Source organism: Grammomys surdaster, unplaced genomic scaffold (genome assembly GCF_004785775.1).
Source record: "Grammomys surdaster isolate TR1022 unplaced genomic scaffold, NIH_TR_1.0 125974, whole genome shotgun sequence".
Lineage (NCBI taxonomy): Eukaryota > Metazoa > Chordata > Mammalia > Rodentia > Muridae > Grammomys > Grammomys surdaster.
The window spans coordinates 4830099-4837024 of NW_021620791.1; the positions used below are offsets into that span (position 1 = coordinate 4830099).

General features: G+C 39.8%; 1 pseudogene; it reads right to left on the reverse strand.

The window, feature by feature from the left end:
* Positions 1-5564: 5564 nt before the first annotated feature.
* Positions 5565-6053, reverse strand: LOC114609516 (annotated as a pseudogene).
* Positions 6054-6926: the final 873 nt, after the last annotated feature.

Here is a 6926-nt window from a genome sequence, read left to right on the forward strand (position 1 = left end):
GTGTGTGAGTAAGATTTAACAGCCCATCAGCATCTAAAGCAGACTCTGTACTGAAGAGTTATCCACACTCCACCACATACTTCAAGATGAAGCTCCTTTCCAAAGGCATTCATTTGCAATCCCTTCCTGTGCTTCCCCCATTCAACTGCTAGAGATTACTTAGTCTTCAACCCTGGGGTCAATATTTGCTTCAGAAAACCCCTACCTAATATCTTCCCTAGTCTCCTTCTGCAGCCATCATGTCTAAAACTGAAACAAACAAAAAAAAATCAGTCAGTGGAGTGGCTGCTTCACTAAGAGTGAAATTGGGGTTAGTAAATGCCAACCAAGGGAATGGTTGAAATACAGAATAGCAGGGTAGCATTTCCTGTATGAGACAAAGAGATTTGTGTAAATAAATAAAGAAAGAAAAAAACACGATAGAGGTGGTAAAGAAGATGCGGTAAAATTCTTACATGATCTTGGTGGCTCCACTGGTTGTTACATCATGGTCATAGTTGCAAGCATTGCTCAACAAAAATTGCAGCAGGTGGGTTTTTTAGTTCATATGCTCTGGCTCATAGTATGTGCATTTCTGTCTTCGCACTGTATTCTAGGAGTTAAGGCAATGTGTAATTTGTATAAGGAAGTGACTTTTTCACCTGCAGAATTTGGCTCCTTGTTAGTTAAATGTTCTGGAATATAAAGTCATCTCTTTTTACCTCTTTCTTTAAAATGTCTAAATGCTGTGTTGATAAATGTCACATAGAATAGCGAATGTGATGGAATGTGTTACGGATAATGGGAGTTACTTTCTAGTTCGCCTGAACCATGACTTGCTTGCATTTAGCAAGAATAATGAATGTAATTTAATACAGCACCTTTGCAGAGAAGTGTCTCAAAACACTTTCAAAGTGAATATTAAAATGCTGAATTATGCAATAAGGACACAGACTTAAGTCGATAATAATAGATCACATAAGAAATGACACAATGGAGCAGAAGGTACATTTCTAAAGTAAGCTTTATATAGTCATTTGTAAAAGGATGAACACAGAGCAGTTGACATGGAATGAGGAAAGCAAAGGTCAGATAGAGAGTAAATACCTGTGTTAATGATTGGAGTCAGCACAGGGCATCTGCCAAGGGTACATAGCAGAGCCAGTCATATGGAACAAAGCTTGATCTATTATTTATAATCTGCATGGCTACAAATGCATTATTTTATCATTATAATACCATTATGGGGGCTATATACTTATGTATGACACTGACAAACAGGGGCACACATAGGAAATCATTTGTAAAAAGACTCAACTGAGTTTTCATACTTTGCCTGGGTAGCTCCTTAACAGGAAGCTGGGGAGTCTCTGACTCCCTTCCCATTCTGAACACCCCTACTCTGTTCTGTCTCCACAGGCCTAGATAGTGGGTCAGGCCTTACTTCCCCAGAACTTATACAAATAGGCGATCCCACTCTCTTTTCCTATGATTTTCTTAGTCCCAGGAGAGATGGGAAAGATGTGAGGATACTACAATTCAGCAAGACTTATTTAGCTAAATGTTAAGAATTTTTGTCTTGGATTTTTCCCAATTTCCTTTGCTGCTCGTCTACTCTGAGTCAAAAATCTGAGTCAGAAAAAAAAATCCCAATTTTAATCTGCGTCCTTTAGCAAGACATAAAAGGCAATCTGAGTCTTCAGTTTGTTCATGTAAAATATAGGTTTATAATAGTAGTTGCAGGTAGTTTTTGTGAGTATCAAATGATAAATAAATGCTTTGAAAATCAAAAGGGCTAAATATTATTCACTTTTGTTATGCCATACAGAAGTAGAAGCTATGTTTTATAACTCATAGTCTTTGAGAGAGATATAGCTGTTAGCAAACTGATTCTTGAGGCCATCATCAGTGTGTTGTCCTTTACTCTGTAGGTTTTTGTTTGTTTGCTCTGTTTTAATACATGTAGAGGCAAACTAGTGGTTGCTGTAAAATGGTGGCTAAGGAAATGGTTGAGAACACAAAACCTTCTTATCAGGTCACCAACATGACTTCACCAGCCAACTGAGTCCTTGGCAGTAGCCTCTTCCAATAAATCGGCATGTCAAAAGAAACAATGAGTCCTCCCCATGAACAAGAACAAACCCACCAAACTTTTCAAGATGGACTTGAAGCAGAAGTCTCCAAGAGAGCCTCCCCCACATTTCCTTCCCTTTCCATTCATAAAAGAAAATGGCTAGCTACAGATAATGGCATTCCTTTGACCCAGTGAGTCAAGAGACTCATCTAACCAAAACGACCCGTAGAGATCCAGATAAGAGAGTGAAGTGACTGCCTATTGTAAATATAAGCATCTCTTGTCCAGCCAACCAAGAGTAATTTTCTAATGTGAGATATGCTCACATTTTTATTTGGGCTGGAACCTAGGAACTAAATAGTAAACAGAATAGTGAGTCCCTGACAACAGGAGGGCAGGGTGGTTTGCTATCAGAAATCCAAGGGAAAGCAGATCAACTATGGAATGCTAGGTTTAGTGTTAGAGATCACAGAGATAAAAACTAATGCATATAAAATATTGCCCTACCTTATTTACTCCAGACAGAAATAAAGAGTGAAGAGGTATACAAGGTGAGACATTATGGCCAGAGCCATGGTCACATGACCAAATGGTTGCTTATTTCTTTGCACCCTTTTCAGTGCTTTCTCCCATAGCAACTTGGCCATTCTCTACTTCCTTTGACTCAGCACTCACTCCCCTCATGTGCTTGCCACATCTCTAGTACCAGGTCTAGAGCAGAAAATGTAGGAAACCAACAAAAAGATCTATTTACAGGTGCATCCTGCTTCATCTAATCTTTACAATAGCATTGTGAATCTGGGATTCTTATCTCAAAAACAAAGGAATAAATGAAGCATCAACTGTAGTCGCACCCCATTGAGCTATGATTTCAATCATTAGCTGTTCGACCTCTCATTCTGCGTTTTCTGGTCCATACCAATCGATCTTCCTCACCACACACGTTTCTTCGTTCTTTCCTTGACAACTGTTATACTCTCTTACATATTTATCTCCACAAGCCTTTGTTGTAATTTATCTGTTAGGGATGGACAATGATCTGGGGAACTTAGAAAGTCACTGATCTCAGGAGCTAAGAAGGCCCATAGGCCAAGACCACATAGAGCCCACAGATCTTGCAGATTAGTTTTTTATATGCTAAGAATGAAAGTGGAGCAAAGTACAGAAGAGCCAGACTGGCCAGAAGAATGATCCTTCTCAATGAATTACCCAGGGAACACTCTACCAAAGGAACACTATCTGAATGTAGGGTGAAAATTGCAAAGACTGGGGACAGAAAGGGGAAGCTAGGCAACATCCTTGGCTTCACCTTGAGAATAGAATCGTAAGTCAAGACTTGGTGAAGGACTCAATAGAATGTATCAGATAAGAACACATGGGCAGACGTCAGTCCTGCTGGTAGGCACTGTATTCTGAGCTAAGGATTGGCTTCTGCACATAAATGGAGTCACTCAAATCCTCTGTACCTCAGTCCGGTCTTCTCCAGTAGAGTACTGATGAAATTAGTCACTTCTGGAGTCATGTAAGGATTTTTAAGTGAAAGTAGTACCTGACACACAAGCAACAACAAGTACCCACTGTTTCTCGCTACTTCAGAGCTAATCTCATCATTGATTCTGCTTTTATACTTTCTTCCTTTGAAAAACAACAGGAGCTTGTTATACACTTATTTTTTCAATAAAATGTGAGGAAGGCCAATAAAATAAAATCAATAAAAGAGGAAGCTGTTCTGGCTGACTCAAGGGAGTGGCAGGCAAGCACACCATCTGCTCAACACCACCCAGGTCCCATGGTGGTCCTGAGGAAGCCCTGAGCGCCAGCACTCACAGTTAACTACTTTCCTGTGAGAGCTCAAAACAGAGAGATTAGCATCAAATACAGGCTAGATACGTCAGTATCAAAAAATGAAAATTGTAAACTAGAATATCTTGGCTCTTTTAAATAAGATTCTCTCTTTCTCTCTCTCTCTCTCTCTCTCTCTCTCTCTCTCTCTCTCTCTCTCTCTCTCTCTGTGTGTGTGTGTGTGTCTGTCTCTGTTTTTCTCTCTCTCTCTCTCTCTGTGTCTCTCTATCTCTCTCTCCCTCTGTCTCTCTTCTTTTCTTCTTCCTTTCTTTGAGAAAAGAGATTACCAGGCCACACCACACATAGCCACCCTTCTTGAGGCGGTTCCTGGAGCTTGTTTATTTAGCTCAGACTTAGTCACAAGTTCAGAACATTCTGTGGGTTTTACTGGAACTCAGTATCATGGCTCATCCCAACTCAGATCGCTCTGTCTGAAGCTGCCAGTGACCTCCCCTGGGACAATGGCTCAGAGTCTCAGGCTGTACACACAAGAGAAAGCAGGTCTTACAATTCCTCTTAAGCCTTAGGAATGGCCTCTCTGTCTATTTCCAAAGGCCTGCAGTTAAACTAGGGACCAGATGAGGTGTGTTGACTAGTGTTTGGTGTTCCCTGGGGACACCTACTTTCTGAAGCCTAGTAGTTTGTCACTTTGTGTTTCTAGATATGTTTCTGCCACCCAGACATCAACAAAGTTATGGTGTTACTCCTTGTATGTACCTTTCAAGCTGCTCTGAGAGTTGGGTGTGGTTAGCCCAAATACAGGTTTGTTGTTGAGGGTTTGATGGTTTCTGACTGTTTACTTAGTTTTAGCTCACTGAAGCACTTAGCAATACCTTGCCATTTTGGAGTTTCTGAGCCTCACCTTGTATGTGCAAAGATACTTTTGTTGTGTGTTTTCTTACATATAGATGGAGCACATGCATATTCACACATAGAAGCTGGTATGAGCTCATCAGCAATACTGTAAGGCAGAACTATACCTCTTCCTTTAAAAGAGGAAAATGGGACTCAAAGGCATTAACTAAGTCATATAGGCTCACTGAGTGGATGGGTATGTGAACATCCTCAGAGAAATATCAGGTAGAATCCTGGTCCTCTTTTCTATTCACTTTGCAGTCCATCAAATTTTAACATGAAGATACTTACATCTCTCATAAAATGTTTGCATTCTTTATTTTTATTATTTATTTATATATTTTATTTTTTACTGAATATCTTATTTATTTACATTTCAGATGACATCCTCTTTGCCCATTTCCCCTCCCTAGAAGCCCCCTATTTCATCCCCCTCCTCCCTTTTGCTTTTATACCATTTAAATTACATGCAAGTATTAAGGTCAGTTCTAGGTTGAGGAACCAGCAATACAACAGATGCAAATAGTCAAGGAACAAGCAAGACAAAAATTTTTGCATTTTTTTTTTTTACTAGGCAAAGAATTTTATTAACCTTTTCCAAACTTTATTCCCAGGCTTTTTCAGCTTAATTTGCCGCAAAGAATTAGATATAAGCCAAAACTGAAAAGAGCTGCACTGTCCGGGGTCTTGGGCTTAAAAATATTAAAGATCTAGATTTTATCAGATCCATTAAACAAAAAATTTTTAAAAAGCAGTCATGATAGCAGCTCCTGTAACTTCTGCAAATGTCATCTTCTTTAGAAGTTGCTTCCATTCAGTTTGCCTCATTCTTAGAAGCCTCATCAAAATTCTCCACCAGATCTGGAACTTCATCATCATCCTCCTCTCCAGTAGCAAGTGGTGCTTTTCCATCCACAGATTGTTTGGGCAGAGCTTCGGCCAGTCTCCTTAAGCTAGTCAGACTGTCTGCACTGAGCTGGTTTAGGATGCTGGGAAGCATGTCTGTCCACTGCTTTGTCTCAGCATGGCCTGTGATGGTGAAGGTGTTTGCTACCAGAGACACCTGAACTTTAGGGTTGTTAAAATGGATCACTGTTCCTTGGTTTGTAAACATGTTCACCTCTTCAATACCAGAGATATTGTTTACCCCTAACTTCTTTAAGGAGAACTGCAGCTTTTTATCGTCTGCTGTGGCTGTTCTGTGAACCACCTTCTTCTTTCTACGAGCAGTTCCTTTCCCACCAATGTGCACTTGTGCCTGCAGTTTGGCAAGTTTTTCCTGGTTCATGATTGTTTCTTTCATCTTGTTGGAGTGGAAATGGGACTGCGTGGGGAACTAAGGTTCACGCTCAGGGGGTCTCGGGCAGACCAGCTAAGACCAAATTTTTCATTCTTGATACTCATGGTTTACTTATTCAGTTAAATTTTCTTTCTCAGTGGGAGAAAGAGACAGAGACAGAGAGACATAGAGAACTATACAAAGGTTGGAAACGCTGAGTCTTTATGTGCACGTGTAATATGTATACTTGTGTCAATGTATAGAGAAATAGGCAGAAAAAAAAAGAAATTAAATTTCTGTTTGATCTGGCTTCAGTTTCCACAGTTATGAAACAAAACGTTTATAGAGAGTATTTCTGAAGTCCTTACCAGCTTGTAATACTGAACCTCCATGCTGTAACAAGAGGGATAGTCATGTGTCCTATTCTCTCACGTTTATTCTTAAAGACCTTTGTTTCTCCCAAAGTCAAATCGAATTGAAGAGAAAATCTAGTGGGGAACCAGGAAAAAGGCCTAGCTTTTGATGTACACACTATCAGGAAGAGATGTGAACCTAAAAGGAAGCTTTTGTTTTGAGCAATTTTCCTGGGATTTTTGTTGTTGTTGTTGTTGTTGGTAGGGTTGAGATAATTTTGCATCACTGGTTTTTAGTTGTTCCAGATTCCAATAAAAGAAACGTAATGGTATGAAGATGCCTGGTTGGATCAGAAATAACAATGAGTATATGAGGTTAAATTCCCCATGCTACAGGGATACTGTTTGTTTCAGGATGAGAGCATGAGGGTTTCTAACTCACAAGAACTTAAACATCAAGCAGCAAGCACAATGAACAAAGCAAGTGGAAGTTTTGTGAAGCACTAACTTTGTTCTTGAACTGAGTATGCAGAATAGTGGTAGT